A 13,006-nucleotide genomic window follows, 5' to 3' on the forward strand; every position below is an offset into this window, starting at 1 on the left:
ACTCTTAAAACCAGATGGCTCCTTGGAGATCAACTGATTTAACCCTCACTCAGAGAGGTGAAGAGAGGTGTCCCAGATCACACAGCAAGGTTGTGGCCCAGACTGACACAAGCACCCCCTCCCCCCATCTCCCAGCTCCCTCTCCTGGGTTCCACTGAGGAGGTGCTGGGCTTACTCTGGTCTCCCTCTGTCGGAGTGGAGATACAGGTAGTTTCCTTTTCTCTTAGCGGCTTGAATGCTATGGCAATGGTGGTCCTTCAACCAGGAATCTGGATGTGCTGACCCATGATATGGTCAGGCAGAACCCAAGGGAGCTTGAAAAAGGCTGAAGCTCTGTGGTCTTTATTGGCTGTTTTTATGTTACAGACCCAAGAATTAAAGTCCTGCGTACCCTAGACCTCTGTTTCTGAGGATTGGCCAAGAACCAACTACAGACACTTTCTGGGCAGGCAGAGCATGGTCTGGAGGCAGCAAGCCTTGCGGTCTTTGGGGGGAGTCCCCATCCCCAGTTCACCATTGCCCAGGATCCAGTCTGCTGCTCTGCCCTCAAGGGGCTCAGTGAGAAGCGTCTCCCTCCCCCCACCCAGTCTCTGTGTGATCCCGGGGCTGGGCTGAGTCACATATAATTCTTTCAGTGGTGGCAGTTTGCCCTGGTTCAGCAGCCCATGTGGTCACGATCGATCGGCAAGTGTCCCTCTCCTAATGATGCGAGAGCTGTGAGAAGTTGAGCTCTTTACACAAGGTCACTTTATTAACAGGGAAATCGCTCTTATGATGAATGAGCGTTCTCATGCTGCTGTCCTCTCTCTCCCTCTCTCTCCCTGTCTGTCTCTCTCTCACACACACACATTCTCTCTCCTTTCTGCTCCAAGCTGTGGACCCACAGCTTCTCTCTCCTCAGCTGATCCACCCCTTAGGTGTCAGGAGACTCAGCTCTCCCTTGGAGCCCAATCACATGAGGCCCATGTCCCAGCAAAGGGGAGGGTAATTATGAGCCTTTTCACGCAGCTTCCTCCAGAGAGTTTGGCAGCAGCTCCCAGAGAACCACATCCTTGTTATGGACCAATAGGCAGAATTTCAGATCAATGATGGTCATTTCTTGAATTTGCATAGCACTTTACAGTTGATAAATTGTTTTCCCGAACTTTACAGTAAACCATTTTGTTGAAACTCTCTGAGTAAGGGTCCAGAGAGAGGTATTATTGTTTTTATCCCCATTTGAGGGATGAGAAAACAGGAATTCAGATGCAGAGTTTAAATTAAAGGCCTGTTGAGTCTTTTGACCTAAAATCTAGGGGCATTGGAATTTAAAACCAGAAAAAGTCTAGCTTTAAATCTTGGCTGCCCACTTTCTGAAAGTTATTTTTTGTTTGCTTGTGAATAATAGGCTTTATTTTTTAGAGCAGTTTTAAGTTTACAGAAATACTGAGCAGAAAGTAGAGTGTTCCCATATACCCTTGTCCCCTGCCTCACACACACACCTTTCCTATTAATAACATCTAACAGTGTTAGTGTGGTACACCTATTAAAATTGATAAACCAATATTGATACATTAATACTAACTACATTCCAGAGTTTACATTATAGGTTCACTCCTTGTGTTGTACATTCTATGGGTTTTGACAAGTGTATAATGTCATGTATCCACCATTACAGTATCTTAGATTAGTTTCACTGCCCTCCAAATCCCCTGTGCTCCTCCTATTCATCCCTCCTTCCTTCCTTCCTTCCTTCCTTCTTCAGCTCCCAGCAAACACTGATCATTTTACTGTCTCCATAGTTTTGCCTTTTCCAGAATGTCATGTAGTTGGAATCATATAGTAGCCTTTTCAGATGGGCTTCTTTCACTTAGTCATATGCATTTACGATTCCTCCATGTCTTTTCATGGCTTGAGAGTTCATTTCTTTCTTTTTTAATTTGAAAGATTACAACATTTTTATTTAACTTTAAAATTTTTTTCATTTGTCTTCTCTTTTGTTAGGGATTTTTAAAATAGGCTTTATTTTTTAGAGCAGTTTTAGATTCACAGGAAATTGAGCTGAAAGTCCAGAGAGCTCCCACGTACCCCTGCTCCCGCACACAGCCTCCCCCATTATCAACCTCCCGCACCAGAGTGGTACGTTGCTTACAACTGATGAACCTACACTGAGGCGTCTTTATCACTGAAAGCCCATAGTTTACATTGGGGTTTACTCTTGGTGTTGTACAGCCTAAGGATTTTAACAAATGTGTAATGACATGTATCCAACATTACAGTATCATACAGACTAGTTTCACTGCCCTAAAAGTTCTCTGGGCTCCACCTATTCCTCCCTTCCTTCCTCCCTCCCTCCCTCCCTCCCTTCCTTCCTTCTCCAGCCCCTGGCAACCACTGGTCATTTCCTGTCTCCATAGTTTTGCTTTTTCCAGTATGAAATATAGTTGGAATCCTACAGTATGTAGTCCTTTTAGATTGGCTTCTTTCACTTAGCAATATGCATTTAAAGTTCTTCCATGTCTTTTCATGGCTCGTTTCTTTTTAGCGCTGAATAATATTCCATTGTCTGGATGTACTGCAGGAGAATTATTTTTTTGTCTTCATTTTTTTCAACTGTAAAAGGGGAATAATAGGGTTGTTATTCCCTCAGGTTTGTTGTAGGGATTAAATGAACAAATACATAGAGAGTATCAAACATAGTCCCTGACACAGAGCACGTGCCTCGTATTATTATTGTTGTTGTTACTTCTGTTACTAACATTATCACTAAACATTGACTCCCAGGACTGCTTGTTCAGGGCTTGGATGGGGAGGGTTCACAGTATACTGGAGAGAATGAGACCAGTGTCCCAGGCTCAGGTCTCGGGACTAACACCATCTGGTGTAAGTTCAAGCCACTTTAACTCTGTGGGTCTCCACTAAATGATCTGGAAAAGGAAGGGTAAACCTAGGTGATGTACAAGCGCATCTCAAAAGACCTTTGTCAGGATGGCGTGTCTGCCTAATGCCTCTACTACTGGTGAGCCCCATAACCTGGAGTGTTCTTGGGGTCCTCTTCTGATTTCTCCAGGCAGAGAAGGGCTTGCTTTGTCTATGGGGAATCAGCTGGGACAGAGGTTCAGTCTCAATATGGTTCTTCAGGACAAATGGAGTAACCAGAGATCAGCTGAGCGGAAGGGTGATTGACAGAGAAACGTTTTCTTTACCTGCTTGACCTGAAGGAGTCCAGAGATCCCAAGGACTCACTAAATGTCTGAACCAAAGGGCTATTGTGAAGTGGTGAGAAAAACCACAAGACCTAGGCAATATGGTGGTACAGGCAGGTGGACATATTTTCTCATAATAAATCTCCTGACTTGCTTTCCTCCTAGCACTATCACAGGATCAGATGAGATGTTTTTAAAAATGCCTTGTAAACAGATACCAAGTGAAAGTATTATTTTCTAAATACCTATAATGCAAAACTTAGCCATCTTAGACAAATTGTTTAACTTCTTAAGCCTCAGTTTCCTTATCTTCAGAATGACAAGCACAACAGTACCAAGTTCATGGGGTTGCAATGAGAGTTGATGAGATAATCCACCTAAAGTGCAAGCCCAGTGTCTGGTGTCTGGTGTGTGTGTGTGTGTGTGTGTGTACATAGTAAGCACACAATCAGTTCCCACTGTGATTTGATTACTACCTTCACCTCATTTAAAATTCTCTAAACTCCGTTTGGCTAGCTATTATTATTATCTCCCCATTTTATGGATGAGAAGACTGTGGTTTCAAGAGATTAAACAACTTGCTCAAGAATCCCCAGCTAGTAAGAGGAAGAGTTGGGATTTGAACACATGCCTTTTTGTACCCCATCCCAAAACTGATCCCTGCCAAACCCCCAGCTTTAAAGGGCTACACACGTGTAAGATTGTATTAAATACCATACAGCCTGTTTCCAACTGAGGCTGATTTAGTTTTCTCATCCTCAGAGGTGAAGAATAGTGAAGTTTTGGTAATAATGGTAAGAGAAATGGCTCCAGCCAAGCTGATTCCAGTTGGAGCTCTGCTTTTGTGCCTGGGAGAATGTGTGTGTGTGTGTGTGTGTGTGTGTGTGTGTGTGTGTGTGTGTGTGTGTGCAGCCAAGGGGCACCATCTATATTGAAGAGGGAAAGTCACATTGGTTAGGAAAGAGAATGACTTCGGAGGAGCTGCCAAGACACTGGAACTCAACCTAGTGCTGATGTATGATAACCAGGGCACGTTACTGAAAGGCATAAAATAATACAAAAAGTTATTTTTCAGCCAATATGCTGACACAGCACCATTTTGGGTCCCTAACTGAAAATGATATATGAATTATCTCAACCTAAAGTCGGAAGTATAAATTATAGAATATATCTTTCACTGTTTTATTTGGGCTGTAAAGCGACACCTTATTATTTCTCCCTCCTGGGATTCCTTTAATGAATCGGAATTTGAAAGTGAAATATTTATTATATTGCAGGGGAGAGATTACATCGTGCTTCAGAAAGGAGGGAGGAAGGGGTCTGGAAATCAGGTGGCATCTTGGAAACTGGTCTCTTTCTTGTTGATGAGAAATGGCCGATGCAGGTGTTTTCCCTGAGTTGTGAGAAGCTTACTGAAGAGGACCCCTCTGGTGTGCAAACACGGGGACACGGGCTGCCGAGTCAGGGATCCAAGCCCCCAGCCTGCTTGCATCCATAAACCCTCCTCATCTGATTGGGAACATCCACTGGATGTTTTCATGAGTGGAGATGGAGTATCATGAGCCCTCTTGTTAAATCTGGCTGGGGTGGAGGAAAAAGAGGGAGGAAGGGGGGAGGAAATGCCTTCATCTCCATTGGTTGTTGGATGTTGGTAATGGCGATTGATTATTCAAACCACAGTAAGAGGGCAATTACTGTGACTCAGCACTGGCTTAATGGATATATTTCCTCTACTAGCTCCCAAATCAGTCCTGATGGATGATGATGGGAGTTCAGGATGTCATATAACTGCTCAGGGCCAGGCAACCAGATTGTCGCACTGTTCAGGGTGAGAGCAATTGTTCCTAGGATGCTAGAGGATTCCTGGTGTCCCCACTACAGATAATGAGAGAACAAATGGGTTAAAAGTTTGGACCCATATCGTAAGGCAAGGTTACCAAGCAGCGACACCACATTTCTTGTGACTGTGACCATAGCTCAGGGATGAGAAGCTATGCACAACTTCAGTGTTTACTCCTCATTCATTCATTCATCCATTTATTCATTTATTCCATAAATAGTCATGAGCACTTCTGTGTGCCATGCACCGTGTTAAGCACCGTGGAAAAGTAAGAAGTAATATCCAGCCCCCGTGCTCAGTGAACTATGGGCTAGTGGGAAAGGCAAACCATAAACAGGAATCAAACAGGTGTGTCAAGTTACTCCATCAGGGTATGTAAGGATACAGTGCTGGCACAAAAAAGGAGATGATTGACTTTGCTCGAAGGGAGAGGATGGGTGGAAGGCTTCAAGTCCTCCACAAGGTGATTTATAGACAAATCCGCATCGAATGGATCCCTTCATCATTAATGAGGAGATGATATGTTAAAGCAACAGAAGGGCATTCTAGAGAAAGTGCAAAGGCACTTTACATCCTGTAAACAGGATGGCTGGAACAGAGTGTTGGAGACAGGATGGCCAAGCTCTCAGGGTGGAACGTTTGTTATGGAACTCCGTTTTGTGGGTACAAACCCTCTATTCCCACGATGAATTCTCTTTTCACGATGATCACCTCATCGTGATTATGATCACCTCATCGTGATTATTCTGATCTCTACGTTGTCTCACCTTACTCCAAAACTGAAATTTGCTCCTTGATCCCCTAGCTTATACACGCCATAATCAAGGCTGGCAAACAGGGAGGTGAACACTTTCTTGTCCAGCTCAAGAAATACGGTGGGAAGGACAGTGCCCACTGTCCCCAACCCACACCTTTCTTGCCTCTAACATTCAGACCCAAGCCTTTCAGCGCCCGTTCTCTGGTTGGTGGCGTTCACGGATGGGTCACTACATAAGCTGTTCACGGGATGGGGTGGGCATCTGTCTCCAGAAACCAAGAGCCCTAAGCATTTTAGCCCAAGTAGCTGGAGACTGCTTTGCAAGCAGGAGGTATGTGAAATAGATTTGACTGGCACTCTGAGCCTGAGGGGCTGGAGGGGCTGAACGCCATTTGTCAGGGCAGTGTTTTTGTGTTGAATACGGCTAGCGCCGCGCCGGGAAGCAGCACGTGGTTTGGGAGACTGGTGCACCAGTGGAATGGCAGCAGCCCCTGTGGGGTCGGGTGTAGGGGGCCTCCCACAGGGATCTGCATCTTTCTTGTATTAGCAATTCAGATGGCACTGGCAGCAACGTGCAACTCTCCCTTGACAGCCAGCTCCTGGGAGCTACGAGTTAAGCTAAGGACCTGCCAATTGTAAAATTCCCCGTGTTCTCTGAACAACTGAGGCGGTGGCGGCAGCCCAGATGAGGAGGCCACGGCACTTCTTCCTGACAGCAATGGCATAACCCAGTGATTGCAATGTATCTCATCTCCTTGTCATGGCAGTGCATACATATCGTTCATAGAAACACAGCTGGATGAGACTTAGACAAAACCCAGTCCCACCTCTTCGTCCTTTGCCTGCAGATATTGCGACAAGATGAAGGTTACAGGGTGGTCAAGTTCAGACTTGAACCCAGGTTTCCTGACCTTTCCTCCTCTGTCCTTTTCCTGCATCTTCAAATGTTCGTGGCTGGGGGTGGGGCAGGATCATAGGGGAAAAGCAATAGAAACAAACAAAATAGTGACAGATTCAAGGTGCATCTAATATCTGGTGGTCAATTTATAAATTGTTTCCAAACAAGTTTGCCCTCTAACTTTTGCTAAGTTTTAAAAAGAAGATTCCTAGTCAATGACTGTATTTATCACTACGTTTTACTGGTAGCGAAATGCATGTTTCTCCCTTGCCTCAGCACATATGAATTTATATAGCAGTTGGTGAAATTCAAGAAAATAACATTCAGGTGCTGAAACTCACCACCAAGAGTAGTAGAGGCTGGATCAACGTTGGCTGGGGCTGAGTTTGGTGGAGGCCGTCTACCAACAAGGGGAGGGGTACGGTGATGACCACTGTCTTTCCTTCCTGGGATGAGATCATTTCAAGCATCTGCTGACACCCATGCAGAGCTTGTTTAGGTGGACACATTCAGGAGCCGTGGGCTACCAGAATTGATGGGTCTTGGGGAAACCAGAGTATGAAGAAGGTCCTCAATATTTAAGTACATGCCATGAATGGAAAAGAAAAGGAATGTCTTCAGATGTGGGTAGGTGGTGTGTGTGTGTGTGTCCGTGTATGTGTGTGTGTGTTGGGAGGGACTGCAAAGTGGCATGGCAATGTAGTAAGGAAGGTAGTCTTTCCTTCACACTGCCTCCTCCACAACCCCACCAATCTCCCTTCAATTTCAATCCCTTCTAGAAAAAAATCAGGGACTCCCTTTCCTATCATGAGCTTAGGTTTATGGCTCTGTGATAATGAAACCAAATTTTTAAAAACAAACACTCCAGAACTTTTACATACAAAAGGATGCATTTCTGCTTCCCTTAATTATCTTGAGAGACTCTGTCCACCCTCTATCCATAAGGAGGGCTGCCCTTGCTCGTACCATCCTTGGAACTCTCCTGGGGATCTTCAGCATGGTCATGAAAAGTCTTTTCATTAGCTATACATCTTCATTTGTAACTTTGGGATTCAGTCAAGGTCATGCAGAGCCATGTCTGAATTCAAGGAGGGAGATTTGCCAGGGATAGGGTTGGTTTGGATCACAAACCAAGTACGGCTGTATGGTGGCTCATTAGACTGTCTCTCTTCTCATCTTTGTCTGTCAACTTGTTATTGTTTTCTGTAATGGGAACATGCCTTCCTCCCGAGTTGTGTAATTGTTTAACTCCATTGTTTAACTCTGAATAATCACCACCACCACCACAACACAACCCTTGTGATAGTAACTATCAGTATGAGAAGACTGACATTCCCTCCTCTCCATCATCTTCATCCTGTTAGCCTGGAAAGAGCCCTAAGTGGTCTTCAAAAGCCTGGGCTTGAATTCTGGTTCTGTTATCCACCAGCTGTGGAAACTCGAGCATGTCCCTAGCCCTCTGTGAATTTCAGTTCTCTGAACTACGGAAAATAAATAGAAATGTTTACCTTGAAAACTTATGAAGATTAAATGAACAAATGTGAGAAAGTTTCCAGTGCCTAAGAAATGTTTAATAAATGTTTGTATCTCATTTTAAATAAGGTAACGGCTTAGGATGCTTTCTCTTTCTATTCTCTTTTTACTCTCTATTCTACTTCTCTGTCTAGCCCTGCCTTCTTACTTGATACTCATCATCGTGCCTTGTGATATCTCTGGCTTCTCCCTGTTTTACCAAGAAGCTATTGGGAGATAGAGAAGGTGCAGTGTAGGGTAATGAAAGGGAATAAATAGAGAGAGTTGGTCATGACTCCACACCCAGCTCAGGGATGACACTAGACCTCAGACCATGGATTTCACTGAGCTGGAAAATACCCTCACAAGCCACTAGGCTCATGAGGCTGGGTCTTAGCTGGACAGGAGGGCTGAGGTCCTCTCCTCCGGGTTCCACGTTAAGGAATGAGGATGCAGTGGTGAAGAAGACACAATCCTGCCCTGAGAGGACTTACTGTGACCTATTCTCTGAAAATTGTTGTTGAAGGAGGAGAAGGTATATAGTAGGAACCTCTAACATGGCCCCAAATAATCCCTGAGCCCAGAAATTCATATGCTTGTGTAAGCTCCTCCACTTGACTGTGGGTTGGACCTAGTGACTTCTTTCCAACAATTAAAATACAGCAAAAGTGGTAGGATGTCCCAAACTCCAGATTATACTACAAAGCTACAATAATCAAAACAGTGTGGTTTTGGTACAAAAACAGACATATGGATCAATGGAAAAGAATAGAGAGTCCAGAAATAAACCCACACACCTTCTGTCAATTAATCTTCAACAAAGGAGGCAAGAATATACATACAATGGAGAAAAGACTGTCTCTTCAGCAAGTGGTGTTGGGAAAGCTGGACAGCTACATGTAAATCAATGAAATTAGAACACTCACTCACACCATACACAAAAAATAAATTCAAAATGGCTTAAAGACTTAAATATAAGACATGACACCATAAAACTCCTAGAAGAGAACAAAGGTAAAATATTCTCTGCCATAAATTGTAGCAATGTTTTCTTAGGTCAGTCTCCCAAGGCAAAAGAAATAAAAGCAAAAATAAACAAATGGGACCTAATCAAATTTATAAGCTTTCGAAGAGCAAAGGAAACCATAAACCAAAAGGAAAGGCAACCTATGATCTGCGAGAAAATATTTGCAAATAATGCAACTGACAGGGCCTAATTTCCAAAATATACAAGCGGCTCATTAGCTCAATATGAGCTAAAAAACAAACAACCAAATCAAAAAATGGGCAGAAGACCTAAATAGACATTTCTCCAAAGAAGATATACAAATGGTTAACAGCAAATGAAAAGATGCTCAATATCACTAATTATTAGAGAAATGTAAATCAAAACTACAATGACGTATCACCTCACACTAGTCAGAATGGTCATCATAAAACCATCTACAAATAATAAATGCTGAGGAGGGTGTGGAGGAAAGGGAACACTCCTATGCTATTGGTGGGAATGTAAATTGATGTAGCCACTATGGAAAACAGTATGGAGGTTCCTTAACAAACTAAAAATAGAGTTAAGATATGATCCAGCAATCCCACTCCTAGGCATATATTTGGAAAAGACGAAAACTCTGATTTGAAAAGATACATGCAACCCCAGGTTCATAGCAGCACTATTTACAATAGCCAAGACATGAAAACAACCTAAGTGTCCATCAACAGATGAATGGATAAAGAAGATGTGGTATATATATATATATATATATATATATATATATATATATATATATATATATATATAATGGAATACTACTCAGCCATAAAAAAGAATGAAATAATGCCATTTGCAACAACAAGGATGGGCCTAGAGATTATCATACTAAGTGAAGTAAGTCAGACAGAGAAAGACAAATACCATATGATATCACTCATATGTGGAATCTAAAAAAATGATACAAATGAACTTATTTACAAAACAGAAATAGACTCACAGACATAGAAAACAAACTAATGGTTACCAAAGGGGAAAGGGGTGAGGGAGGGATAAATTAGGAGCTTGGGATTAACAGATACACACAACTATACATAAAATAGATAAACAACAAGGTCCTACTGTGTAGCACAGGGAACTATATTCAATATCTTGTAATAACCTATAATGGAAAATAATCTGAAAAAGAATATATATATATATCTGAATCACTTTGCTGTACACCTGAAATTAATACAACATTGTAAATCAACTACACTTCAATAACAAAGAAAGTGGTGAGATGTCACTTCTGAGATTAGGTTACCAATAGACTCACCCTGAAGGAAGTCATCTGGCATATTTTGAGCTGCTTTACAGAGAGGCCTATGTGGTGAGGAGCCCAGGGAGGCCCCCAGACAATGCCAGCCAGGAGCTGAGGCCCTCAGTCAAAAAGCCTGCAATGAACTGAGTCTTCCCAGTGAGAAGATGTGGAAAGAGATCCTTACCCAGTTGAGCCTTGATACGAGACAGCAACCCAACCAACACCACAACTGCAGCCTTTTGAGAGAACTTGAAGTGGAGGCATCCCGCTAAGGTGTGCCTGGATGCCTGATCCACAGAAAATGTGAGCAAATAAAAGTGTGTTATTTTAAGTCACCAAGTCTTGGGGTCTTTGTTACACAACAATAGATAACTAATAAGAGGGGTTGGAGAAAGGGTGATTTTTCCTTACTATATTTAAAAATTTTTTTCCCAGCTGTATGGAGAGATAATTGACATATAACATTGTGTGAGTTTAAGGTATACAACATAATAATTTGAAATGAAATTCTAATATATTGTGACATGAGAATGACTGCAAGAGCCTGGTACACAGGATGTGCTCAGTAAGTGTCCGATGAAGGAGCCATCCCCAGAACATCAGATATTCTCCGAGGCTTCACTCAGTGCTGTGTCACACTGTGGACCCCCAAATAGATCATAGGACTCCCAGTCAAATTTAGAATTTTAGGTCAAAGAAGAATCATCTGTGGGATAAGTATGTCCCATCCAGTGCCTCGGAGATACTTATACTAAAAAAAAATATTTGTTTGCTGTTGTTGCTAAATCTGGTGACCCTAAGCCCAGGAAGGGGCAGGAGCAGAGTGGACCTGGGAGAGACAGGACAGCAAGTGTACACAGTAAGGTTAGCTAACACATCCATCACCCGACATAGTTACCATTTTTGTGTGTGTGGTGAAAACGTTTAATCTACTCTCTTTGCAACTTTCAAATATACAGCACAATACTGTTAACTATAGTCAACATGCTGTACGTGACATCCCCAGAAAACTCATGTATTCTTTTAAAAGCAGAATGTCTAGCCTCCTAAAAAGGAAGAAGAAGGGCAATCTCCTTCTGGAGAAGCTACCTATTAGAGCTGTTGTTTTTAACTCTGAGTCTCACGCACACAGGTGATGGAGCTGCTGGCCTGCTGATTCTTCATTCTCCTGGCCAGATTCTCCAGGAGAGGCATCTTCCTTCTCTCTCATTAGCCTTTTTTCTCAAGTCCTTTTCTACACCTCCCACTTTCCACTTCTGATGTCCCCTTGCCCCATACCAGTCTGCTGCTATAGCTCCAGCTTGCAACTGAGGAAGAGGCAATTTTATCAGGATCCCCAGGGGCAATCGGGGACTCTGAGTCCAAGATGTCCTGGCCCTGGTTACCTCCTCAACATCTCCAAACACAATATTAAGTCTCAAGAAGCAGAGGGGCCCCACTGAGCCTGATGTATTACTTTGCACCTGTTGCCTGGCAATGAGATGTAAGGCTGCCAGAACACAGGGAAGGAGCCTGGGAGAGCTCTCATTTTTCCTGCCATTCTTCACTTGGGGAACGGGAATTCAAAGTTCCAGAATCTTCCACCTGTGGAGATATCAGAGCCTGGTCTATCCCTATTCAAGGGTATATTTCTTTATCCACTACTGTCTCCATAGCTGGTCAAGATGGCTTCCTGCCCATCCCTCAGAGGCTCCTCTCCCAAACCTCCATAAAGCACAATTATTCTCCACATCTTAACATGCCCCTGTCAGCACAATCCAACCCATGCTGGATTATGCCTGCCCCCTGAGTGCACACACACACACACTCCTACCCCCCTTCTTCTCAATATCAAGGCTCTAAATCTTCTTTGAAAATGAAATCTATTATTCACTCAAATAATCATCTCACCACCCCCTCCCCCCAAGATGATTAGCATCTGTGAGCATTATTTAAAGTGCTGCTTGGTTCCCATTTTGAAAAGCTGTTTTCTCCCCTCCCTCTCTTGCTGAATCCCCAGTGTAGGTTCAATGCAGACAGAAGCCCGGCACGGCAAGAGAGGTCGGCTCTCATTAATACAGATCCCATTTATTTAAAAATAGCAATATTATGCCACTTTCAAATAGCCGGAGTGAGCTAAACCATTAAAGGATTGTGCATCGCTGACTTCGGACCTATTGTGAAGGCTTAACATTTCACAGCACAGTGACATACAGCACATAACCCATGGAGCAGCGCTATTGGTTTGGCTGTTTGGAAATGATGAGTAGGGAAATAATTGAAGAGAATGCTTTATGGCCTAACACAGAGGAAGGAAGAGAGCTGGGGCTTGGAGAAGGCTGTGAAGGCCTCCTGAAGCTAAGGGTGGGGACTGAGGCACAGATGGAGTGGGTACATCAGTGATGCATTGATAGGTAATCAGGGGTTAAAAGCGTGGATGGATGGATACTCCACCTCCTGGGTCCTCTTCACAATGTTGTCATTTTCCAGAATCAATGTTCCTAACACAGCTAGCGGACTGGACTTCTACGCATTTCCACTCAG

Source organism: Eubalaena glacialis, chromosome 10 (genome assembly GCF_028564815.1).
Source record: "Eubalaena glacialis isolate mEubGla1 chromosome 10, mEubGla1.1.hap2.+ XY, whole genome shotgun sequence".
Lineage (NCBI taxonomy): Eukaryota > Metazoa > Chordata > Mammalia > Artiodactyla > Balaenidae > Eubalaena > Eubalaena glacialis.